Source organism: Poecile atricapillus, chromosome 1 (genome assembly GCF_030490865.1).
Source record: "Poecile atricapillus isolate bPoeAtr1 chromosome 1, bPoeAtr1.hap1, whole genome shotgun sequence".
Classification (NCBI taxonomy): Eukaryota; Metazoa; Chordata; class Aves; order Passeriformes; family Paridae; genus Poecile; species Poecile atricapillus.
The window spans coordinates 178,691,967-178,718,982 of NC_081249.1; the positions used below are offsets into that span (position 1 = coordinate 178,691,967).

At 47.6% G+C, this 27,016-nt stretch overlaps 1 long non-coding RNA gene across 1 annotated transcript; it reads right to left on the reverse strand.

Moving 5' to 3' along the window:
• Nucleotides 1–19,558: 19,558 nt before the first annotated feature.
• On the reverse strand, nucleotides 19,559–27,016 carry LOC131574649 (uncharacterized). The gene is made up of 3 exons (XR_009276554.1): nucleotides 26,733–27,016; nucleotides 23,340–23,401; nucleotides 19,559–19,725 (listed from the first exon to the last, which is right to left on the reverse strand). It is a non-coding gene; the product is annotated as an uncharacterized LOC131574649 (long non-coding RNA).

The window sequence follows — 27,016 nt, forward strand, 5'->3', positions numbered from 1 at the left end:
ATATCCCATCCTTTCTGTTGTTTTTTCTGTTCCCTCCAAGCACAGAGTAAATTTAGGACTCCGAGCTCCTTTTCCTTCAAAATCTCACTTGCAGTTTCCATCTTATTAAAGACATGACTTAACTTTAATGTGTGTAACATAAACGGTATCGTAAAGAGGAAGAATTAAAACAGCATGGGAACATTGGTAGTTTCAAGAAGGGGGGAAATGGCACAGCTTCTTTCCTTTTGGGTTGTTGTTGTTTACCTTAGTGGATAAACCTCGGCGTTCTCACTCCTGCCAAACACTTTGCCTTGCCTTGCAATAATTGGGAATTCCACGTTTTGCAAAGTTGTTACATTATATCCACAAATAATCCGTCCTGTCAAGTCCATCTCGTCCATCGAAGATAAAGTTGGAGCTGAGTCACTGCAGACATCTGGAGAAGGTTCATTACTTGTAATTGCGAGCCCCTCTGTTAATGCACCCCATGAGAAAGGAGCTGACAGGCTGCATATTTCTGCAAACTGTTCCCAGAAAGAACCAATTTCCTGACTTCCATGTGGTGTCAATAATATAGGCATGAGATGGAGCAGTGCTTATGAAATATTAAATCTGCTTACAGGACCCAGCTATAAGCAAATTCAGACCACCTGGGAGATGGAGGTTTGCACTGGGTATGTGGAGTTTGGCACTCACCTGGTACATGAGATGGGCTCTAATCTACACATTTTGGCTTATTTACCACAAAACTTCCTGACAGTAGTGGAGGAGGAAGGGAGAAAAAAAGGTAGAGGGTGGAGGGGGTAAAACACATTTCTTCACGTTTAGGACTCAAACCTTTCAAATCACTGACATTATTAAATTTACTATCACATGCAGCCAGAGATCTTATTATTCATCGGCAAAAAAAACCCTGATATTTCATGGCTTTTGAGTTAGATCATTTTGGTTCATGCCAATGAAAACAAAGCATTAGTGTTTTGATGTTTTAATATAATGATTTAATTCTCTCATTGATATTAGAATCCAGAAACACAACAAACACGAAGACCCCTTCAAAATCCTTGAGTCAAGAGCAAAGGCTCTTAAATCACTTCAGCACTCTGACCTCCTGTTTCACAGAGTGTATTTTATGCCAGGGACTTGGAGAAGAAGGGGTCCTTCCCAAACGTGCAGCATGACAGTGCTAACCTGCCTTCGGCGAGCTCGCCTGTGTAAATTGAAAAACATCTGGGCTCTTTTTGCTGGCAAAAGCAGCAGGTCCTTGACCTCAGAGCAGAGCCATCAGCTTGAGCTGCAAACGGAGCCTTTTCAACAATTCACCTCCAATTTTCCACCCTCTGGGGACTGCTACCCAGGAGGAAACCCAGCACCCATGGGCTGGGAGCAGACATGGAGATATGGGCATGGGGACAAAGAAATTTTAATGGCATTAGTCCATCACCTATGTTTTACTTCCCAGTGTTCAGGGCTGGGGATGAAAAATGGTCTCCATTTTCTTCAGCAGGAAATAAAAGACAGTTTTCCTTCAAGGAAGATGAAGGGAAGAAGCAGAGCAGGAACAGGCCTTCAGCAGAGCAACAGGAAGATGCCAGCAAGCCTAAAGAGGACATTTTGCTCTGTGCTACAATAGAAAATCATAAAATCTTAAGATGATAATCATGGAATGGGTTGGAAGGAACATCTCATTCCAACCCCTTACCATGGGCAGGGACACCTTCCACTATCCCAGGTTGTTCCAAGCCCCATCCAACCTGGAGTGAAACACTTGCAGAGATGGGGCAGCCACAGCTTCTCTGGGCAACCTGTGCCAGGGCCTCCCCATCCTCACAGAGAATTTCTTCCTAAAACCTAATTTAACCCTGCCCTCTGTCAGTGTGAAGCCAAGAATGTGGGTAAAACATTACATGGGACTTAGCAGAAACACCTTCCAGGAGGAGAAGCTCTCTGAAATGACGGGGACAGGCCCCAGAGGTGGTGGCAGATGGGAGATGCACGTAATGCTGCAGGCCAAGAGCTGGGACATATAGTGGGTAGATGCAGAACCAGGCCAGGCTGGCATCTTTGGACCAGCCTTGTCACATCCACCCTGTTCCTGGGAGGCCACAGGGAGCACCCCTTCCCTGGTGGTGAGCTCCTCTGCTGGGGCACAGCACAGGACACGGAGGTGTGGATGCACGTAGGCCTTCCCATCTATTCATTTCATGTGTCAGGGAAGGGGCTATTTTTGGGTTGCAGCCTCTTTGCTGCAGCCAGGATCTGTCAGCGAGACGTGACATACAGTGCTGTGGGACAGCTCTGCTCCCTGTGCTCCCCTCACACAGCAGGAATGTCTCTTGTTTTCTCTCCTCCAGACCATGTCGGAGCTGAGAGCATCCAGCCGGGACGGCTCAAGGCACAGGGAAATCAGGCAGCTTCCCAAAGCAGCCAGGGCCTCCCTGCCTGTGCTGGAACACCGCTGGGCTCCTGCCACTGAAGGAGGGCTGGGAATGAGCATCCATCACTTCCTGCACCAGCAGCCACCAGGGCAGCACATGAAGATCTTCTCCCACTCCCTTTCCTCGCCCTGACTCTCCTCCTGGAGACCAACAGGCACAGATTGAGAAGCTCTGAGCTGGATTTGTCCCTTGCCACACTGCTTAGACCTAAAGGTCTGGTGCTGCATGGTGGGTTTTTTTGGGTTTTCTCCCATGTCCATGTCCTTCATCCTCCATCCATAGGTGATTTCTGGATGTAAAGAATAGAGTGTATTTGTGATGATCAAGGCAAAATCTCTCCCACATCACATAGGCTGAGCCTGGGGTTGGACCCTTGTTACCACTGAAGATGAATAGATCACACGGACACAGGTCGAGGTGTGGTGAAAGAAAGAGAAAGTTTGGTTTTCCTCCCAGGATTTATAGGCTCCTGACCACAGCCAGGGATTGGATGGTCAGGATAACACTTTCTCACTGCACTGGCCATGAGAGATGCCCATCACAAGACGTGTAACAGAAAGAATGTACACATATCTATGTTTACAGTTACTATCCTGGGAAAGTCCTTAGAAAACTATGTTAGCAAGCTCAAAAGCTGAGTTTTCAGGGCGACAGACCCTATTCTTGGCCTGGTAAAGCTGGGCTAGACAGAGCTGGGCTGAGCTGGTGCAGGACCTTGTCCAGCCCCTGCCTCTGGCTGTGCACAGGATCAGGCACAGCTGAGGCTTTGCTGGGGCATTCTGGTCCCATGGGTTTGAGGTGATACTGGAGTGAGCACCTGCAGCTCTGTAGTCACTGAGATGCTCTTCTTGCTTGCCTCATCCCTGGCTTTCCACAGACATTCTGCTGACATCATCCAAGACCTGCAGAGAATGGCACTTGCTGGGTTTATCCACTGAAGTCTTCACTTTTTCTATAGTCGTCTCAATCCAAATGACCAAAGTGTTCCCTAAAACTGGATTTCTTTCCATACTTGCCTTCACCCTCTTGCCACCACATTTTCCCAGCAGGACACAGGTGATTCTCCCAGCCTTGCCTCCAGCCCTTGGCCGCTCAGCAGGGCTGTGTCTACCCAGGCCTCAAAACCAAACACTTCTGCTCCAAATTCCATCTGAGGTGGTGATGCCTCCTACAAAGCAGAGTTTTATCTGCTGAGGACCAGCATTGCTGCCTGAAATCTTGAATGGGTGCAACATACTCATGGAAACAGTCTGTCTCAGCCTGTATCAAGCCAAAGGTAAAAAGCACAGGAGCATGGCTTTGCCTCATTTCTGTTTTTAAAATCAAAACATGTACAAGCAGAATTGCTTTTACCCAACAGGGAAGCTCTGGCCATGACCTCTGTCACCTTCTGTGTCTGTGCACTGCCTGTCTCCCATCCCCTGCTGGTCACTAAAGAACCTGAGCCTGTGACTCCCACATCTCAAAAAGGAGATTCAGCATTTACATCTCATTGCAGGTGCCACATTGGTAACATTTGATATGTCATGCTTCTCATGCAGTGGGTGTCCTGCACTACCTAAACAAGATGATTTAAAAATGCTAATAAAATAAACAAGAAAGGTTCTTTACGTTCCTCAAAATAATAATCATCATCATCACATTCTGATTTAATGCAAGGTGGAATCTGTTGCTCCTGAGAGCAAAGATTCATGGCTGGAATAAAGAGTGTTCAGCCCAGCTGTTTCTACTATGAGACCATATTTCATCCTCCCTGAAAGTCCTTCATGTTTCCACAGACAACTGTCCTTGCACAGCCCAATAAATTCCATCACCTCAGCTGGCCAAACAACCACCATGGTCAGGTGGGGTCTGACCAGCTTCCAGGATCCCAGCCAACTTCAGGAACTTCATTTTACACCTCCTCTTCTTCCAGTGAATACCCAACACCATCATAATTATGCATCATTGGCCTGGCCAGCACAGGGCTAATTTTTGCACCAGCCAGGAGGAGCTGCTCTGCCTGGATGTTTATCTCAGTCTCAACACTGTGACCCCAAATCCCTCAGTTCTGGCCCCATCCTTCCTGGTGCCGAGCATAGTAAGTTGTGTAGACAAAAACAGGGAGGGAATCTTGCCAGCCATTTATCACCTCAGCAACAAGAACTTGGTAACAGGCTGTTATCTTTAACAGAAAGCAGCAGCAGAAAGGAGACACCAGATCAGCAGCCCCAGGTCATGCCCCTGGTGGGTGTCCTGACCAGTTATCAGTGTCTGCAGCTCTCCAGGAGCTGAGGGGACAGGGATGCTCCTCACCACCTGCAGATCATCTTACCCATGCACCCAAAACCACAGCCAGCTGTGTGCTCCTGCCCACCAGCACAAGCCAAAGAATAGAGTGGGGTTCTTGGGGAGGTGTCCTCTGCAGGGCCAGGAGTTGGACAATCCTTGTGGGACCTTTCCAACCAAGGGTATTTTGTGATTGTCAGGCTTTGGCCAGCCCAGGTTTGAGCCACCTCCCTGATCCATGCTGATTTATCCCAGAACAGGCCTTCCCTCTGTCCACCCTCCCAGTGCAAGGAATGTGTTGCATCAACCCCAGCCCCGCTGCTTTGTGTCTGATGGATCATGGTGACCTTTTCAACATATTTCTTGGAGTATTATAAAACATTATCTGACAAAAAACAAAAAAAAAAAACAAAACCAAAAAAACCCAACAATAAACCAGCCCAAACCAAAGCAATTTGGCCTTTTGTTCCAGTTTATCCTGCACCAAACTCCATAGATGGCAACTCTGAACATTTCCCAGACCTTCACAGTAGAGCTTGGAAGTGTCTCTCTGATTTATCGGTTGTTTCATGACACATGCATTTCTCCTATATAATCCCAGTGTTTTGCTTATAAGCCATATTATAACTGTGAATCAATCTTCTTTATTTGAACATGCAGGACAGATTCACACATCATTTCACCATTAACTAGGATAGACTCAGCCTTGCAGATCTTTCAGGTTTCAAGCCTGGCTGTGTTGTTTCAGTTCTTTGCTGCTGCCTGTGTTTTGTGGGGGGGAGGAAAAAGAAAAAAAAAAAATTAAAAAGCCAGACTTCAGGGCTTTCTGTTGCAGCTTGAAGAAGAACACAGGTTGTTTCATCACTGGTTGTGAGACATGTGTTACCCGGCTCATTAATTCACAACAGTTCTTGTTTTCTCTGCCTTTTTCATGCTGATGTGATACATTTGTGAAGTCCAGGGTTGTACTGCAAGTGATTAATGCTGCAGTAAAGTCTAACAAACTGAGATTCCAACAAAAAAAGTGTGAAAAATGTAATCTCTAAAGTTCTGAAAGCTCACATATGACAAAACCCATAAATCAACCCAGAAGCAGTCATTATGGTGAGTTACTAACTAGATTATACAGCTGCATTTGTCATAATTTCCCATTACGTAGAGAATAAACCTATCAGGCTGATTTATAGCAGAGGGCTCCACAATATGGGAACTGGGACCTGTGCTGTTCTATGGAAAACGATGAGAAATGTGTCTGCTCAAGTGCTGAATGGAAAAGGAAGGAGGGGAGATAACTATCATTAGAGGGCACTGATTTAGGGACAAAGACTTCAGAGAGGAGTCAAGCTTACACACATGGGATGGCAGGAAGAGCAGCCACCAACCTGTCCCAACACCACCAGCAGCACCAGAATGCATTTTCCACAGGTGGGGAGAAGAGATGAGATACGAGGTCTTTTGAGGGAACCAAAGTCGGTCATGGGGAAATCACAGAATCCTAGAATGGTCTGGGTCAGAAGGAATATTAAAAACTATCTCATTCCAACCCCTGACATGGGCCAGGACAAACTGAGCAGCTGAATGCCTGGCTACTCAGGGGATACTCAAGGGTTTGGATTCCATGACCGTGGCTCTACCTTGGAGCAGCTGGGTCTGTTGGGAGCAGATGGCATCCACCTGACCTCAGACCACAGGCAAAAGGATGAGCAGTTGTGGGACTCAGCAAGGCAAGGGACATCACTGCACACCAGGCCTCTGACAAGAGCAGCAGTGGCCTCCTCTCGATGGCCTCCCTGGTGCAGCAGCCACTGAGGACCATGGCAGCTACACAGACGCTTTTTGCTCTGCAATCCCTTTGTACTCAAAGGCCATGTGGGGCATTTCACCTGGGCTGGCAGGTCTGGCCACACAGGGAACAGGCAAGAGGCACTGCTGTTGTGACCTCCATGTGTTCACTGGGGATACAATGAAGATTCTGTTCACCCCAAACACTGCCTGGGCCCTGGCACTGGAAATCTGAACTTCTTGGAAATGCAGGAGACTCTGTTGGCAGTGGGAGTAACCCACAGAGAAATTCCCATCTGCAGCTGCTCATCCTTAGGAAATCTCTCTTTGGAATCAATGTCCTCTTCCGCTGGTACAGCAGAAACACAGGCACTGCACTGGTGCCCACACAGCAGAGACACACGGGCTCCTACAGCACTGCATCCCTCACGGCTGATGCTGAGGTTACATCAGCACACACTCTGCAACCAAACAGCTCCATGGAGGATAAAACCAGAGGGGTTTGTGCCACAGCAGATCCCTTCCGAGGGAAAGCTGTTCTTTATTCCTGCATACAGGTGTCCCATACAACATGGAGCACGTGAATGAACTTTGACACCAGATTCTTTCCCCTTGCTTGACTGTTCCCATACAACATGAGCAGCCAATCCCTGCTAATACACAAATGCTTCTGTTGTGCAAAGCAGCTCAAATGCTCTGCCAGAACCGACCCTCTGCTGCTTCTTGATCTAAAGGAGCTTGGAGGTGATCTGGCTGCAGCTCCTTATCCTTATCTATGGTGTCCAAGAATGGGAGGGTTTCACAGGGGTGTTAGAAGCGCTGCATACAGGAAGAATCAAACAGGAAAAAATTGAACAATGCTGACCCAGTCCACTGGTAGAAAAACCAGCGCCATCCCAACAGCACCTCTGGTGCTCTCCTAGTTGATATTATGGATCCTATTTGGCATTATTGGCTCTATTCTTTTGTCTCTGACACCAGGTCAGCAGGGGCTTCTGCCTGCTTTGTGAAGGGAGCCCCTGGGGCCCATTCCCTCCCCGAGGGGCTGCACTTGGCGGCTGCCGGGGCTTTCACGGCCGGGCCCACTGGGAGCCCTGGAACTGGGCTGGGGACAAAGGGTGGGGCTGGCCCGGCTGTGATGCCTCTGGCCCGTGTGACATCAGGGGAACGGGTCACAATGGGGGCAGCTAGAAAAGACCCTGGCAGGTGATGCTGGCCCAGCACAGCCTGGGCAAGTGCTGAGTGCACTCGTGGCAGGGCTGGGCTGGGCCAAGGCTGGGACACGAGCTCCACACCTGGGCCTGCCTTGTCCCCCTGCATCCAGGGCCAGCCCCTGGTGCCAGCGCCTTGGGAAGGGCACGGGGCTGCTGCTGCTGCTGCTGGCCCACTGGGACAGGCCTTGCTGCCTGCCAGCTGTCTGGGACAGCCCTCTGCTTCCTGCCCTCACATCCCTGCGCCTCTGGGCCTCACTTCAGCCCCCTGGCTCGCCCCACTGACACGCCTGTCAGTCTCCTCCTGCAGACCATGGAGCGCAGATCAGTCCTTGGCCTGGTGACGCTGCTCCTCCTCGTGTTCCCCCAGCCCGTACAGAACGGTTTGGATGAGGATGCGAAGCTGAGCGCAGAGGACCTGGAGCAGGCTACCCCAGAGCCCCCTGAGCCTGGCTGGGGACCCCTGCTCACGGCGGCCTTGCAGCAGGGACCCTTCTGGGCTGCTGGTGAACTTCTGCTTCTGCCTTTAGGGCTGTGGGTGAGACGCAGAAGAGCAGCCGTGAGGCTGAGAGCAGCGGCCCACAGAGCCCAGGCAGAGGCGAGAAGGCGCAGGAGAGAAATCGAGGCGAGAAGGCTTCGGTTACGGAGGACAGTCAGGGACTTGAGGGAAATGTGGAGGACCATGATAATGCTAAAGAAGAAAATGGCCAGGCTGATTCGAATGACTCAGACTGTGAGCAGGAAGGTGCAGGTAAGCTGGGCAGGATTTTGGAGGAGCCTGTGTGAAGAAAAGCTTCCTGCTGGAGGTGCTCTTTGCGCTGGCCAAGGGCTCTGCACATCTTTGTGAGCAGCCAGCGCACAGAGCTGCACTCAGTGCTGAGCACAGAGCTGTGCTGGGGCAGAGGCTCAGGGCTCCTGCCACACCCTGCCCCTCTTCACTGCCTCTCTTCCTTCTTTCTATATTATCTTCATCTATTAATGTTTCTCCATGCAGAGGTCTTGCACTTATTTGAGGGTGGTGGCATTTGAAGGAGGATTGGGCCGCATTGCTGGACATTGATTTAACTTCTTGATTAGTTTAGAAATATTTTAAGTATTTTAATTATTTTATCTGTGAATCACTTGAATGTATAGTAATACTATTATAGAATATAATAGTACTGACAAGCGGAACAAATACTAATTTTATTAGAACAAATACTAATTCTATTAACACAGTTATGCCTTCTATTATACATAAATTTTCATTCATAGAAATAATTACCATGAATTATATTAATAAAAACAGTTGAAATAAATTATGGCTGTATCATAACCAAGGAATTTTACATAATCTTCAGTGTTCAATTAAACTTCTTTTTTGTCTTAATATATCATATGTGAAAGTATAGAGAAGAATTGTTCATAAAAGAACTATTATAATTATTACTTGCTATTGAAAAAGTTTACAATACCTGATTGTTTTTTCAAAATGACACTGACTCCCTTCTCGGGGTCTTCTGTTCCCTCTGGGAGCTGCAGTCAGCACAAAGCTCTGATGAAGGTGGTGTTGAACAAACACTGTGTCTGTGAGTGTCCAGAGTGACCTCCAAGGTGCTCCAGTTCTACCCCTCTGCCATGGGCTGGCACACTTCTGGCCAGGTTCCTCCAAGGCCCATCCAGCTGTGTCTGTGAGTGTCCAGAGTGGCCTCCAGGGTGCTCCAGTTCTACCCCTCTGGCACACCTCTGGCCAGGTTCCTCCAAGGTTCATCCAGCTGTGTCTGTGAGTGTCCAGAGTGGCCTCCAAGGTGCTCCAGTTCTACCCCTCTGGCACACCTCTGGCCAGGTTCCTCCAAGGCTCATCCAGCCTGGGCTGGAGCGCTGGCAGGGATGGGGCAGCCACAGCTTCTCTGAGCAGCCTCTGCCAGAGCCCCACGGCCCTCAGAGCCAAGACTTCCTTCCCCAGAGCCCATCTCAGCCTGCCCTGTGCCTCTGGGGAGCCATTGCCCTGCTGCTGTCCCTGCAGGCCTGTTCTCAGGGCTGTGGATTATCTACATGGCAGAAGCAATGAGGCAAAGAGCAAAGGCCAGGAGAGCTTGAGCTGAGGCCAGCAGTGCTGAAGTAGAAGACACGAACTCAAGCAGAGGCTTACAGTATGAAAGAGAGGCAGGAGGAATTTTGCTAAATAATGAGTAACTAGACAGGGTGTAAATGTGGTGGTATAGGCCAGAAATTAGGCAGAAGGCAGCAAATTTTAGGCAAATGGATCAAGAAAAAAAAACACACAGAAGAAGAAACAAATCTTTCCTGGTCTTTCAATAACATGTGCTCTTCCAGAATCTAGATTGTGCAAGTTCTTCTTGAACTCAACCAGACCTACAGTGTTGAATTGGTTCTGATCTGAAATTAAGTGAATTTGCACCCAGCCCTTCTGCTCCCTGAAGAGCAGAAAAAAAATTAGGCAAAGGGAGGTGGAAATGAGACCATGCTGCCACTCAAAACTAGGAGAAGGTCTTTTAAGTACAATCCCTGAAGTGAGCACACTCTGTTTGTGCTCGCTCTAGTGACAGCAAGACCAGCAACAGGCAAGTGTAATCTGAGCAAAGCACCTCACCTCTGTGACACCTGGAAGGCGACTTGTGGGACGTTATCACTGAGCAGTACTTTGATCTACCAGGTGGGAGGAAAATGCAGTGATGCCACTTGTTTTTCAGGAGACTTCTTCACTCCAAGCTTTCCTGGCCCACCTGAACCCACCTGCGACATCCAGCTCTGTCTCAGAATCCCATCCCAGCCAAGCAGCTGTGGAGCTGAAATCTACGTTGAAAAACAACTGAAATAAACTCAAGCTGAAGAATAAACTCAAGCTGAGGAAGAAACTTTCTTTTGTGGCAGACAGAGAGGTTTGGCCAGACAGCAGAGCCCTCTTCAGTCCAGTGATAGGTAGTGAAGAGTTGGTCGAACCAATGTAACCTTGCAGGCACTGGCAAGATCCCAGTTGGGCCAAACTGGGGTTTATCTGGTATAAATTGGGTGCAGTGGGGACCAGTGTCTTCCAGACAAATGCACCAGTCATTGCAGCTCTCACTGTAGGTAGAAGACACAGATCAGTCAAAACCAGAGGGTGGGAAATGCAGAATATAATTACAGACAGCAATTCTTGGAAGAAACATTTCTGCATGGAGAAATCTTGGGGTGGAGAAAGAAAAAGAGGGAGGAAAGGGAGGAAACTCACACTCTAAAGCTAATAAATAAAATTTTTTTTTAAGTGATTTGGCAAAACATGTCATCATGTGACAAGGTAGTTTCTCTTGCAAACAGGTGCACCACAGTTTTAGAAATATTAAATTAAGAGGTTTGCATTGCACAATAGATGGCAGCCAGAAAGCATGTTGATGTTTTTTGGCAGTGCTTCAGATGTCATGGTATTTTTTTTTCTTTAAAGCTTCCATCAGCAGGAGGCAAAGCCGTGCCAAGGAAAAGGAATCAAATCTGGATGCAGCAAGTCTCGCATTCAGACAGAGGCTCCCTGCCAGATGCTACGGGGCCAAATCGGAAACAACCACACTGAGTTCATTATGAAAACTGCATAATCAAAAGACTGCAAAAAGGCAAAAAAAAAAAAAATCTATTTAATACTTAGCTAAGTTCTCAACTGTTGAAATAGATTTGAAGAAGAATTCATCATAATCCCGTCTTCCTTTTGAGGAATTCCTCCCTGTTCATGGGATGTCCATGAGATGGCAGGAGTGCACTGTCCTCCGGAGGTCGAAGGATCGTCACAATGGTGACATTTCCACACCGAGAATCTCACTCTGGCTGTGGGCTCTGCAGGCAAAACACTGATTTATCTTTCTATTTCTTGCTCATGGAAAGAGATAAGGAAGTGGCATCAATGGGCACATCTTCAGAGAAGAAACATCAGAAGTTTCCCAATGTGCGAATGACTGCTTCATAGAAAGATTTGGACATTGGAAGGGACCTTAAAGTTTGTCTTGTTCCAAGTGGGAGGGACATCTTCTACTAGCCCAGGTTGCTCCAAGCCCAATCCAGCCTGGCCTTTCACTCCTCCTGCTTTCAGCAGGATTCCTTTGACTGACAGAACCCTTCTCACTGCAGACCCTGGATCTACAAATTCATCCCATGCCATGCACAGGAATTTGTGACCAAGCACCAGAAAACTGAAAGAGTGCAATGAGAAAAGACTCAGACATCTGCCAGAAAGAAATCTGGAGGATGGGATTTAGAAATCACAGCCCTCATATTTATGGCTGGGGATGACTGTGGAAACAAACCCTCAGGGGTGTCCCAGTTTTCAGCTCTTTTTATGATCCCGATTTCTCCACACAATTGGGGCACAGCTGTGAGCCTGCCCCTGGTCAGACAGGATCCATGGCAGCCCAAGTTCTGTGAGCTTGGGCCAAAGGATGGACTGGCAAGCTGTGCAAGGGCTTCCCTGAGCCAGGCTGCAGAAGCAACATCCCAACAAGAGACAGATGCTCATGTCTGAAGAGATCTCAGCTGCCTCAACAGCTTCAAGAGAGAAGCTTGCATGATGGAGCTACTCTTTGCATGTTCCTGGTCTTAAGCCAGTACATCTTCCAAGTTTTTGTCCACTCTACCCGGACAGGAAAGCAAAAAGACAGTCTCACACTGGATCTGCTCTAGCAGAGGGTATAATTGGTATGTTACAGCCCACAGCTCTTTCCACTGATCCTCTCACTGCATCTGCCCTGGGGGAGCAGAACTGGAGCAGTTTTGCTGTGGTGGGAGCTCCCTGTGCACCTGTGAGCTCTCATCACAGGCACTGCTGTGCTGGAACAGGTCTGCCTCGTACTGAGCAGGGGGGCTTAGGAGCTGCTGAGGAAGACCCCAAAGTGGCATTTGATCTTTATATTTTAGCACAGCAAAGGCCCATTCCTTTTCCAGTGTCCCATCCCACAGCAAGCCAGGCATTCCCAGTGACATCACTGGAGCTCTGCTGCAGGGAGACACTGCCCTCTGCAATGATTAAGAGATGACATTGGTTAACTTTTCTCAATGCATCCTTTCCATTTCTTGTGGATGTAGCACTTGAGGACATGGGTTAGTGGTGGCCTTGGCCACCCTCCCAAGAGGAACCATGGGAGTCAATGATCTTTGAGGGCTTTTCAAACTTAAATGATTCTATGATTCCTTTCTTTCAAATTTTCAAAGTTTTATGGCTTTCAAAGTCCACAGTTCACAATCCCTGATGTGATCTATAATCACTTTCCTGTTTTTTAATTCCCTCCTTCTCCTGCGTGGGACATCAAGTAGTATCCCAGCTCCTGGCTGCAAAATCATTTTCACATCAAGACACATGGACCCAATGCATTCCATTGCACAGGTGAACCCTCTCCAGAAGCTGAAGTTTGTCTGCATGCATGGGCAGTTGATGGTTATGGACAATGCTCTGAAAGCAGGGGGACAGGAACAGTATGAATCCATCTCTGTGAGACCTGATTAGGAAGAAATTCTTCCCTGTGAGGGTGGTGAGGCCCTGGCACCAGGTGCCCAGAGAAGCTGTGGCTGCCCCATCCCTGGAAATGTCAATGCCAGTTGGAGCAACCTGGGATAGTGGAAGGTGCCTCTGTCCATGGCAGAGGGTTGGAATGAGTCCTTTCCAACTCAAAGCATCCCATGATTCTATGATCTGGCTCCTGAGAGCCCACAGAGCCCCAGGGACAGCAAGGGGGTGTCATTGGCATACAAAAGCTTTGATGATGAGGGGAGAATGGGGTGGGAATTGTCCCTTCCTCCTGAGGACTGTACCATTCCCAAGGTTAGTGCCTCATTTCCAAACTACATGCAAATCCACAGGTCTTGGCACTTTCCTTGAGTGCTAATCTTGAACCCTCAGCCTGAATCACTGCTGCTCTCTCCAGTGTTTATATAAATCATTAGAAAACCTCTCCCAAATGCATAAATCCCATCCTAATGCCCTCTGATGTCAGAGGGAAGGTGCCTGGTGACGTTGCTGGTTCTTGGATCAAGCCTCAGAAAAGCAGCTGCAAAATATAAACCCACAGGCTCTGAAATTCATCTTTGCTTTAACTTGGTCTAAACCTTTGTAAATGACTCACAATGGGTCAGGCAAAAGAGAATTGAACAGCTCTGATCTGGCTGTGTTCCCCTGTCCTATAAAATCAGCTTACGCCCTTCAGAAAGAGGAAAGCTCACTAAAATTCATCCACAGCAGTGGTAGCTCCCATCCCACAAACCAAATGAGAAGTGCAGAAATCACTGTGGTGTTTCTTCACCTTTTTTCAGGGCCCATAACAATTTCTTCCTTGTTCTGCTCAGCATTCCCCCTGCAACTCCTTCCTACTGCCTCTCAATTGCCAAGAAAATCCCTCCTGCTGCTGTGAGAAACATGAGAGTTCCTAGGAAAAATCTCCTCGTGGCATGTGAAAGCAGGGGGGAAAAGGAGCATGGATGTTTTCTTCTAGCAGGAGATATCATGGGCAATGTGGTCATCTTGGGGTGTCCTAGGCTTTAAGGGCTGAGTCTGTCCTAGCTTGGGATGTGGGTAAATCATTCCATCTTCCTCTAGCTCCGGTTGTGCCAACCAGCACAATAACAGGAATTACAGACTGGATACCATTTCCCTTTGTTCTTTAAGGTGGTTCTGAAGTGGCAGGTGCTGTTACCTGGCTCAGCTGAGAAATGGCTCAGCTTTTGTCATGATTATCAACTGTCCCAGCTGGGAGAACAACAGCTCAACAGGGAATTACAGAGCTGGAAGGGAGTAAAGATGGGCAGTGATGGTTGAACACCATGTGCAGATCTCCCACAGGCAGAAATATGGAAATTTTTGCATGTTTTCCATTATGCAAAGGGCAGAATTCCCGTGCAGCATTGGCATATGCAGAACAGCTGGGGAAGGTGGGGATGGGGTGTACCAAGCTGTCACTTCTGGGGAAAGCAGCCAAGTCCATTGACACTTCTCATGTAGGCTGGCTCCAAACCAAATGGCTTCACAGCAGGATTTCCAAATTACTACCTTGACCACTCCATGTGCTTCTCTCACAGTCTTAAAATTCACCTATGTAAACGTTCATTCCTTCCTTCTTCAGGATAATTAATTTCTGCCCTGAAGTGCCACTTTTCAGTTCACATTTCTCTGGTCCCTGTGAGGACCTTAACAAGGCTGACAAACCTCAGGCCTCACACTGCCTTCCTTGAGGTGTTGTTCAACTGCTTGTAAATCCTCTCCCAAATCTTGGTGGGGCATCTCCACCAGAGCTTTGCAGAGCCCGAGGCCAAGCAAATTGCATTGCAGAGATGAAGGGCATCCAAGGGCCTGCTTAAAGTGCTGCTGAAATGTGGTCACACATAATCAGCCATTTAAAGTCCAGCTCCAGAAGAAATTGCAGTCAGGAGTGGTGGTGGCATGAGGCAGGGAGAGCGTCTGGCTCTGGGTCTCTGTTGAATTAGGTGTCAGAGCAGACTGGATCCTTACAGCCCTGTTAGACCAGATGTGCTGCTGTTTTCATATCAGCAGGGATTACCTTGCTTAAAACCATTTATTTGATACTGACTAATCGAGGAAGGCTCAGAGGAGCAGGGAAATGAAAGGGGTAATCAGATATTCCAGAGCACACAAAATGTTCAAAGCCAACATGGTGCAGGTGTATATTCCCAAATGTGGAATGGGTTGGCAAATGATTTGGTTTTCCTTAGGAGCTACTGTGTCTGTAAAGGACTTCCCAGGCTCCAGCTGCCATCTCGTGGTCACACAAGACATCTGCCTATTTATTTTTTTTCCTCTGATTACCACCGTTCATGGCTCAAGCAGTACTTTTCCAAGATTGGTAATGTCAAAAATTTCTGGGAAATGTTTTCCCCAGGAAAGCCCTGGTCAGAAGCATTATATTCCCAAATCGCAGTGGGTTTGACCTTTTCACCACGCATTAGAGAGGATACTTTATTTTCCATTGTGTGGATAGTAGTGATGGTTGGAAAAGGGGGACTTCAAGGGAGGGGGAGTGTTTAACATCTCTCACCGTCCTTGAAATCTCCAAGGAGTTTCAAGCAGTGTTCAGCAACACTCTCAGGTTTGAATTTTGCTGCTGTCTTCCCCTGCTTCCTGATGGATCCCCACTTGCCCACCAGGCAGGGGGGCTCTGGAGGGATGTAGGATCTGCAAAACCAGCGGGAGCAGCCCCTCTGAGCTGGAGTCTCTGTTTGTTGGCTCCTTCCTCTGAGCACTTGCTCCAGCCCTGCTCCAGTAGCAGATCCCAGAGCCATCTGCAGCCCCAGGAAAACCAGCAGAGCTTTGAAGAAGATCAGAGGTGCATCTGCATGGAACAGCTTGCACCACGGAGAGTCCCAGAATAACATCCTGGAAGATGATGGGAGTTTGGCTGGGCTTGCAGCAGGACCAAGATTTTTTTTGTCTGGCCTTGTTCAGTATGACTCAGAGTGTCAGCAGGACCTACAGCTGCTCTGGGCATAAAGCAAGGCACGTTCCAAAAGCTGCTCTGGTCCAGAAATTACCAGTGTGAGTAAACACCATGTGGTACTCTGCTCCCTTGTCATGGAATCACAGAATGGCTTGGATTGCAAGGAACCTTTAAAACCCATCCCATTCCACCCCTGCCATGGCAGGGACACCTTCCACTGTCCCAGGCTGCTCCAAGCCCTGTCCAGCCTGGCCTGGAACACTTCCAAGGATCCAGGGAATCCACAGCTTCTCTGGGCATTCTGTGCCAGGGCCTCAGCACCCTCAGAGCCAAGAATTCCTTCTCAAAAGCCAAGCCAGGATCATGTCCTGGCAGGACCCCTGGGCCAGCTGTTGTTACAAAATGTTCATGGCTTGTTGTGCAAGGTCCTCAGATCAGAAAAGGCCACTTTCTTTTTATACAGTGTTCTTGTTTAGAATAGATTTTGGGTCAAACCTTCACAGCATATGATAACAATAAAATACAAACATTTTCCCCTGTAAAACTGGGATCTGAAAACAATAAAATTAATGGGACCTCCAGGCTGAAATAGGGCAGTAAATGTGTAAGGAGAGAAGAGGTCACTTAAAGTATCTTCTAATGCCCCAGAGAGCTGGACTGGGTTACGTGTCTTCAGAATTGGGTCAAATTTCTTCACACAGAGGGTGGCTGGGCACTGAACAGGCTCCCCAGGGAGGTGGTCATGGTCCAAGGGCTGCCAGAGCTCCAGAAGCGTTTGGATAACACTCTCAGGCACATGGTGTGGTCCTTGGGGTGCTCTGTGCAGGGCCAGGAGTTGGACTTGATGATCCTTGTGTGTCCCTTCCAAGTCAGGACATTCTGTGGTTCTAAGAAATTTCATTGTCCACCTCATGGGTAGGGCAGATAACGGGGTATATATTTTATATATATATAAATTTTGTTGATTTTATTTTGGTGTTTTGTGTATCATCAAAACATGCACACACACAAAAGAAAAAAATGCCAGAGACTCAGTCCCATCAAAATGCAGATGCACCAGATATTGTGGGGTGAGCCTTGATCATCTTCAGCCTTGATCTTCAGCTTCTCACAGGCTTCATCAGCCACCTTGTTTGTACAGGAGTGATGCAAAGGTCCTGTAATCTCCTTTGCATCTCACACTGGCCAACCAGTTCCTTCTTATCTCTTCTTATCCTTCTTACCTGCTTCCCTAGCAGATGAAATCATATTTCATGTGCTTTGCTCAACTCAGAGATAAGAATCACCAGTAAGAAAGGAGGTCAGATGCCAGGTAAGCAAGGTTTGCTGCAGGAATGGCTGGAAAAACCCTTATGACAACACCAGTGAATTTGGCTTTAGCAAAATACCTGCAGGGATGAGCTTCAAAGACAAAATATCAGCAAAAAGGTTTCGCAGGGCATTTCTGCCCTTTGGGTTTTTTGTTCTACCACTGGTCTTGCCCATGAGACCTCATCTTCTCCTGGTGATTTCCAACCACTGCAACAGCTCCAGCAATTTCTGAGCTACCCTCCTGCAGAGCTGAGGGGCTGGTGAGTTGTGAGGAGCCTCTTGGAAGACAGAATCATGGACTCCTTAGGGTTGGAAAAGTCCTTTAACATCATGGAGTGCAACCATTCCCCCAGCACTGCCAAGGCCAGCACAGACTCCTGTCCCCAAGTGCCACATCCACACAGCTTTTAAATCCCTTCAGGGATGGGGACTCCACCACTGCCCTGCACATCCCCCTCCAATGCCTGACCACCGTTTCCATGAGGAATTTTTTCCCTAATACCCAATCTAAACCTCCCCTGGTGCAATTTGGGGTCATTCCCTCTCCTCCTGTCCCTGTTCCCTGGCAGCAGAGCCCGACCCCCCCGGCTGTCCCCTCCTGCCAGGGACTTGTGCAGAGCCACAAGGGCCCCCTGAGCCTCCTTTGCTCCAGGCTGAGCCCCTTCCCAGCTCCCTCAGCAATCCTCCAGCCCCTTCCCAGCTCCCTCAGCAATTCTCCAGCCCCTTCCCAGCTCCCTCAGGAATTCTCCAACCCCTTCCCAGCTCCCTCAGGAAATCTCCAGACCCTTCCCAGCTCCCTTCCCTTCCTTGAACATACTCCAGCCCCTCCGTGTCCTGTCATGAGGGGCCCAAAACTGCTCCCAGGACTGGAGGTGCCTCAGCAGTGCCAGCACAGTGGGAATATGTGGGTGCACATCTCATCAGCATGTTTGGCTTTGTGCATCTTGACTTTGGAGCTTAAACAGGTGACAGAGGGAAAATCTGCCATTTTCCATTCTCTGTCTGACTGGGTGTGAAGTTTTAACCAATCTCAGCTCTCTTGCAGGGCTCTCCAGGTCAATGCCAAGTGTGGGCACTGGCTCAGCAGTTGCTGGGAACCTCTTCCCATTTCCCATTTCCAGCAGGGTTGTGCAAAGGCATTGATGGTGGGGAATCTCCTTTCTCCAGGCAAAATAGGCTTTACCAAGACACTACCCAAGAATTTATTGTAAAACCATGGAAGAGGGAGCCACGTGAGCAGGGCTGAGTGAATGAAATTCCAGCCTGGAAATGCTGCAGGCTCCCCACGCTGCTTTATGAGTTCCCTACACCGTGAGCCCGGTGCTGGCTCGTGCTGGCCAAGGCCACAGCCAATTTACTGCACCAGGCCCTGGCAGGCAATTCCTTCCTTTCCAAAGAGGTTTTTTACAGCAAGCTCTGTCTTGCCAGGTGCCACACACTCCCAGTTCCCATGAATTTCAGAGGCAGCTCTTGGTAGCCTGCAGGGCTTGGCTCATGCCATATGAAGGAATGTTTCAGCATCTCTGGAGCTTGAATTAATGGGCTCTGCGCTGCCAAGCAGAGCCAAAGCCGACTCCTCACACCTTTGATTAGACCAGCCTCAGTCTGATTAGTGTTGCCTAATAAAATAATTTCTATCTGTGGTCATTGACCTTCAAGAAATTCCAATTTTTGCACTCAAATGTGTCTGCATGCCCTTTGTGGAGCAAGGATTCAGGTGCAATTCCAATTCCTCAGGACTACAATGTATTTCTCATTATTTTATGCTGTACATGATGTCCTTAGGATGGATTATTTTAGGAAAAAACCTCCACAAAAAGACAGATTCTAATTGCTTGTATACTTCTTTTCTTTCATTTAAAGAGTCAGACTCCTGCAGAGACAAAAAGCACATCTAAAAAGCACAGATTTGTATGTGAGGCCCAGAAAAGTCACCATTTTTTATAATTAGCCCTACTATTACAATTCCTATATGGATTTCTAAAGGCTGTAATATTTCCTGCTTCATAGAAGCTGCATGGCATGAAAAAAATCAGCATTTTACCAACAGTGATGCAGGACTGTCTTTCCATGAGCAGTTCTTTCTGCCAAAGGGCAGATCTGGAAATGAAAATGTAGAGATTGGATGGGGAAAAAAAAGCAGTGTCTCATCATCACAGGATAAGTTTGAAAAGGCTGCTTTTAATGATTCTTGTAAGGAGCCACAGGGGATAGGAAGTTTAAATCTCTGATCCCTCCATCACATCCTTTTGGGCAATGTTGGATATTCAGTTGCTGCAGATGGGTTCCAAATGCTTGGGATGCTCTTGCTGCAGAAAAACTAGCAAACTCCAATACAAAAAAAAAAAAAAACCAAACAAAAATAAAACAGACTCCTATGGCAGTAATTTAAACAGTTGGCAGCTTTTTATCAATCACTATTTATCTACCATGGAAGTGCAGCCAGCTCTGCTGTACTGACACATGTCTGAGCTTGCTTTTTGTGGAGCATGGACACAGTTCCAACCAAAACCAACCAAACCTCCAGCCTGAGCTGGCTGGAAGAGCTGTGCATCCATCTCCTGCCTCCCCAGCTTTAATGTTCTCCTCCTGCCAAGAGGGGAGAGCACAGGGCAGGAGCAGGGCTGCAGGAAACACGAGCATTTTCCCTCAGCCCTTTCTTGCAGTGGTGCTTTCACCACGATCATTTTTCCCTGATCCTTCTCTAAGAGGGGCTCTGAAGACAGATGTGAGAGAGGGAGCAGCTGTTATTTGGCTTGGGGATACCTCCTGATCTGGATTTGCATCCAGACGCAGTCAGAGCCCCATGTGCCCTCCCACAGACCATTTGATCATTCAGTGTTTCACTTTACTCTCTGCCAGTATGTTTAAACATTTCCTTTTTCTTGATTTTTTTTTTAGTTTCTCCTTGGAGTTTGCACATTTTGGGGAGCAGACATGGTTGCACTTCTCTGTTTGGCACCACACCCAGGCCAGTGATTCTCTGTCTTGGTTAAAGCCTTTAAATCATACATAATCATATTTATTAAGAGCTATTAAAGCCTCTTGAGCATTCTAGATATAATTTGAGCAGGTATATCTGGATCATCAGCTATGTTGTTGCCAAAAAAGGGGGAAAGAATGATCTGAAATAAATAAGCCTCACCTGTACAAATCAAATCTGACACAAAGTTATTTTAGATCTTAAAGAACAGTGAATCCAGGCTGAAATTGAGCCAGAAAGAAGCTGAATTTCCAGAATTTAGTCCCTTGAGACGTCTTTTTAGTTGTGGTGGGTTGCAGTGGGGTTAAGGAGGAGGGGGCTGTATGGAAATGGTTTGGGTGATCTGTGCTGCTCTGCAGCATCAAGGGGTTTGTTTTCAGGGTGGTTGTGTTTGCTCTTTGCACTTCCCTGTGCTCCCTGGCTCCAAGGACCAGCTTGGTTCCTGCCAGCTCCCAGGGGAGCTCTCCTTCCTCCAGGAGCAGAGGCAGGGAGAGGGCTGGGTGCTTGTGGGGCAATCCTGTCTCCAGCAGGGGAGAGGGCTGGGTGCTTGTGGGACAATCCCTCCTCCAGCAGGGGAGAGGGCTGGGTGCTTGTGGGGCAATCCCTCCTCCAGCAGGGGAGAGGGCTGGGTGCTTGTGGGGCAATCCCTCCTCCAGCAGGGGAGAGGGCTGGGTGCTTGTGGGGCAATCCTTTCTCCAGCAGGGGAGAGGGCTGGGTGCTTGTGGGGCAATCCCTCCTCCAGCAGGGGAGAGGGCTGGGTGCTTGTGGGGCAATCCCTCCTCCAGCAGGGGAGAGGGCTGGGTGCTTGTGGGGCAATCCTGTCTCCAGCAGGGGAGAGGGCTGGGTGCTTGTGGGGCAATCCTTCCTCCAGCAGGGGAGAGGGCTGGGTGCTTGTGGGGCAATCCTGTCTCCAGCAGGGGAGAGGGCTGGGTGCTTGTGGGGCAATCCTTTCTCCAGCAGTTTCGTGCCTCCAAGGCACTGGATGGGGGATGGCTGCAAAGGGCCAGCTCTGACTTTTGCAGTGAGGGTGGAGGGAAACCCACAGCAAGCTGGGATGAAGGCAAAAAAAAAGACCCCCAAGTCATCTTCCCATCCCTGGAAGTGTTCCAGACCAGGTTGGACGGGGCTTGGAGCAAGCTGGGATAGTGGAAGGTGTCCCTGCCCACGGCAGGAGGTTGGAATGAGGTGGTTTTTAAAGTCCCTTCCAGCCCAAACCATTCTGTGGTTCTGTGAATCTGTGGTTCTATGATTCTGTAATTCCAGGATTCTGTTCTTCTCTCTTCAGGGTGCCAGAGGAGCCTTAGGTACCAACAGCTGAGTAAAATAAAACAGAGCAAGAGCCCATAGAAGCTCCTGGAGAGGGTCCTGCTTCCTTGACTGAATCAAACCCTCAGAGAAGCTCACTAATGGATCCACCTCAAGCCAAAGCATCTTTCCACTCGAGTGCCATCAACTGATTCATAGCAGGCACCTGGTGGTAACAAGGAGCTTCTCCTGTCTGCTCTGAGCAAAACATTTCCAAACCCTTTCAAACCCCAGAGGGGGTGAACTTCTTGTCAGAGGATGAGGCCACCCCCAAAACCAGGAGCAGCAGAGATGTGTGGGGAGAGTTTTGTTGACAAAGAGGCACAGAGATGATTTTTGTTCCCCAGTACATCCATGGGCTGAAGCATCCACAGGCCACATAGAGAGGAAAAGCTGGGTGTGAAGGAAGGGGAGGCCCTTGGAGAAAGTCACCAGGCAGAGGGATGTTTTCCCTAAGCAGAGTGTTTAGTTTGGATGAAATAACTCAGCTTGAGCAGACTAAGAAAAAGAGGAGAAAATTAATTTTCAAAGGTCTCTTGCACCTGTGTTTGCCATGAAGTGACCAATAAAAGAGGAGGGATAATGTGTTTGCACATTCCTTGTGTAACTGTCAGAGGATCCATGGAAAAAAGCCCAGATCCCTGCCTTTCCCCAGACAGTACTTGCAGTAGGTCCTTCCTTTCTTTCTACAAAAAGATTTGGTGAAAGCAAGGTAAAGCAAAGAGAAAAGATGGATAAAAATAGAAATTGCTGCTTGATTTCAACTGTCATTTATTATTTGGCTGCTGGGGAGAGAGATCCTTCCCCCATCTTATCAGCAGCCCTGAAACCTGACACATTTTTGCTAGCTTTGGCCTCTTTCCTGGGGTATTGCTTTTCCAGCATCCAAAACAGTTACAAAAGTTACAACAGTTGCAAAATGTGGATTCTTGGCTGGCTTTGCCTAGGCCTTGAGAAAGAATAGAAGGGAAGCATATGGAATTGATGGCAAATTTAAAACAAAAATCACAAGACTAGTAGCAATCCTAGAATTTGAGGATGGTGGAGCTTAGAGGAGACCATAAAGCCCATCTCATTCCAACCCCCCACCAGGGCAGGAACACCTTCCCCTGTCCCAGGCTGCTCCAAGCCCCATCCAGCCTGGCCTTGGACACTTCCAGGGATCCAGGGGCAGCCACAGCTTCTCTGGGTACCTGTGCCAGGGCCTGCCCACCCTCCCAGCCAGGAATTCCTTCCCAATGTCCCATCCATCCCTGCCCTCTGGCACTGGGAGCCATTCCTCCTTGTCCTGTCATCTCAGGCTCTTGTCCCCAGTCCCTCTCCAGCTCTCCTGGAGCCCCTTTAGGCCCTGCAAGGGGCTCTGAGCTCTCCCTGGAGCCTTCCCTTCTCCAGGCTGAACAATCCCAATTCTCTCAGCCTTTTCTTGTGGGAGATTTGCTCCATCCCTTTGGTCCTCCTTGGTGGACTCACTCCAAGATCTCCGTGTCCTTCCTGCACTGAGGACCCCAGAGCTGGACCCAGCAGTGCCCATGAGGAGAGGAAGGGCTCTCCTCGAGCAAGAGAAGTTGTGCCTCTCACTTTGAGCAGAAATTAATCATAGAAAGCATAGAAAAGGTAGCAGAAAGGGCAGAACCTTTTGCTGGGTGACTCTTACTGGGGTCTGGCTCAGGTGTGAGGCACTGAAAGGTCCAATCTTCTTTCCATTTTCTTGAGGACCTGAACAGAAAGTGATGGACAAATAAACCCTCTGCTCAGGGTTTTCTCTGCCCACAGAGCTCTGACTGCACCGTATCCACCTTGTCTGGCTGTGCTTTACCTCCCCAAGACATGACCTATGATCCTGGCTGCCCATCCAGGCCAGGATGGGGTGGGAATACACAATTTCATTTCAGTTTTATCCTCTCCCCATCCAGACCTGCTGCCTTAGAATCAGTGTGAAAAGAGAGAGAGGCACAATGGCCTGGATAAGGATGTTCACTTCACTCAACCTGTCACTGCTGCTCATGGCAGCACTGCCACCAGCTCTGGATGTGTTACCAGAACCTCCCTCATGAAACACAAATCCCAGGTAACAACCCAGAGATAAAAGAGCTGTGGCACAAACAAACCCTCAGATCAGGGCGTGAAATCAGATGCAGTGAGAGTGACACCGAATGCGTGCTCCTCCCTCACCCACCCGAAATTCCACACCTGTTCTGAGCCAATCTGAGAGGGCAGGTACCTGTTTTCCAGAGCAAGCACCTCTTTGGGGAGCAGGGAGATGATCATTAAAGACAACACTGCTTTGCAGATCCACCCTACTGTACAAACATGATTTACATGACTGAAAACTTCTAACTCATATATTGCCCTGGAGGGAGAGGGTTACTGTGACCTGGGATTTAAATAAATAACCAGCCTTTCCTTGGAAGCCTTTGGGATACTTTGGGGTATGATTTAACCCTCTAAAGAAGGGAAAATACTCCAAAAGGTTTTGGTTATTTCATTTATGCCAGCCCATGGGTCAGAAGCAGGAGGAACTCATCCTCTGAGTGGCCACACATGTCCCCATCCCTGGCACTCAGACAGGAGGTGTTGGAAATAGTCTTGTGTGTCATGATTAATTATATAAATGAGAAATTCTGGGACTGTACATGGATGGAAGTGAATGAAAGTTGATGGGAAGCAAAAGGTTTGCTTCATGGTGAGATGATTGTTTGCCTCTGCAGAGAAACAGGGAGGAAATCTCCTCAAGTGGCCTTTTCCATAATCCGAGTCCTTGGAAGTTTTCCACCACAGTCAGGTGTCAGATTTTCTGCCACAGGAGGATTTTCCACATCTGATGCTTGTTCTTTCTCTCTCTATTTTTTTTTTTTTTGTGTGTGTTTTTTGTTTGTTTATTTTTTTGGTTTTGGGGTTTTTTTCCCTTTTTTTTTCCTTTTTGATCCCTCTGTACCATATGAGCACAGACTGCCTCAATTCAGCCCATAGGATCTTCGAAAATGTGAAAGTTAAATAAGTTTAACTGGAAGGAGCTCACCTCTCCTGACTTTCCTTGCCAGGCTCCTCACTGCTTGCTAAAATAGAATTTCCACTATAAAAGGAGAACTCCACTATAGAAAGGAGATCTCCTGCCTGCCCCACTGGCCTGGCTGAAGGAACCTGGCCTTCAGTCCCTCCCAAAACTACAGCTCAACCCATTTCCAGCTATGACATAAAAGAGGGGACCTTTTAACACTGGAAGAGAAGTGACTAAACTGGCACAAGAGGCAGAACAAAGCAGCTGGAATATTCATCAAAGAGCAAAACTGGAGAGTCCTGTGGGAGCTGGAGGCTTCTGATGGAAGCGCTTCCATGTAAGAAGTGAAATATTTATAGCTGGAATGTGGTCCCAGCCAGCAGCTGACCATGCAGCAGCTCAGGACAGATGACAGCAGGGTGGCTTTGGCTGCAGAGCCCTCCTGCACGGTGACAAACTGCAGCCACAGGCAGCAAAGGGCTCTACATCCCAAACCAGGAGTCGCGAGAATGTTCCCTGGGGCAGTGTGACAGTGTCAGATGGTCCAGGGTCACCCACCTGCTATCAGGTGACACCTGACACAGACTGCAACGTCTTCATCTCGGCAGATTCCTGCAGGTTTAAAGGTCTTCTCAGTCAGGGGCTATTTGTTAGAGATACTGTAACTTTTCTCTAAAAAGTCTTTTTTTCTGTTTCTCTGTTTCTGCTGCATCTCTTCTGTATTTTTCTTTTTATTCTTGGGTTTCTCAGCTTCTTTTGGACTGAATTCTTTTGGGATCCTCCCTCGTGGGGAGCCCTGCTTATTTCAGTTCTTATGATTCGAAGAAAACTCCCAAGTTCGTTAAAATCTTGTTTCTGGTGTTTATTAACAGGTGATCACAAAACACAACAGGTCTGTCCAGGCTGGTTACACAAGGTTGATCTTTGCAATCTGGGACATTTCTTTCTTCTGATGGTACAAACAAGGCCTTGTGGCTCACTTCATGTCTGATGCACAAAATGGCCCTTAACTACGCAGTTCTTTTATTTTTATACTTATTTTTACTCAATTAACAACAGATACCTATATTATATTTCTTAATGACTCAATGACCCATCACCTCTGTGATGCACTGTGGCATTCTCTATTCAATCACTCACCCAAAAACCTCCAGGAGAAGAACATGAAGAAGAAAGAAGAAGGGACAAGGGACAACACCTTAAATCTTTTATCTCTTGTCTCTTGTTCTTTAAACTAACTTTTTTACCCAGTGATTTAAAAAAACTTTTTAATTTACACACTTACAGTTTTAGCTTTTTCTATCTAACTTTAACATTTGTTCTCATGTATCACCATGAAAACATGCTCATGAATTTCATATTATATGAAATTCAGTGTTTTTCTAGATTTTATAACTAAGTATCAGAAACAAGGGCACACACTCTGTATTCCAGACTCCAACAGATACATATGATATTGTTGGCTTTTTGCAAATGTTAAAATGAATGTTAGATGTATAAGGTTAGAAAACTTCATTGTATTAATATAGTTTCTTCTATTTCTGTTATTGATGAAACTTAAAAATAGTAGTATAATATACATATATGTTGAGCTATGGCATAGTATTAAAACAAAAACTACTTTTGTTTGTATAACCCAAAGACTGAAAAAGATAGTTAGAGACCCCCCTCCATCCTTAGATTTTCTTGTCCAGATGAAGACAGCAGTGACCAGAGCTCTGGGGGAGGAATTTATTATATTTCTGTTATCAAAGGACATAAAACCCAGTGACACCAAGATTGATCTATTGGGAAGGGGGGCAAGAGAAAACTAAACAGAAGAACCCCAAAAATCCTAAGAAGAATGTCTGAATATGTATGAGAATTTATGGATATGCAGCAGGGTTCTGTTTTTAAGGGACAATCCTTTGTTAGTAAGGTGAATGCAGAGACACTCGGCCATATCTGTATATTTTACTTTATTTTTATCTCCTAATTGTCTTTCTATTAAACTTTTAAATTCTATTAAAAATAATGTGAACCTCTTTTTTCACAGCATTGAAGTCATACCTGGCTTTATGTGAGTATTTCCAGGGCAGGTCTCATGCTGGGAGATATTTCCCTCGGTGCTTCCATCGAGGATGGGATGATGAGCATTGCTACCATGCTTTCCTGGAACAGAGTGTACCACAAGGGCTGGCTAATACATTTAATATCTCTTATGATTCACTGTGAGCAACAGTCACAGCAGGTTTGAGCCAGAAATACATCCAGTGCATTGGGATCAATTGACAATAATAAATGTGTGGGAGGGGAAAGGATGAACCCCAGAGAGCAGGTGAATTTTTAACCCT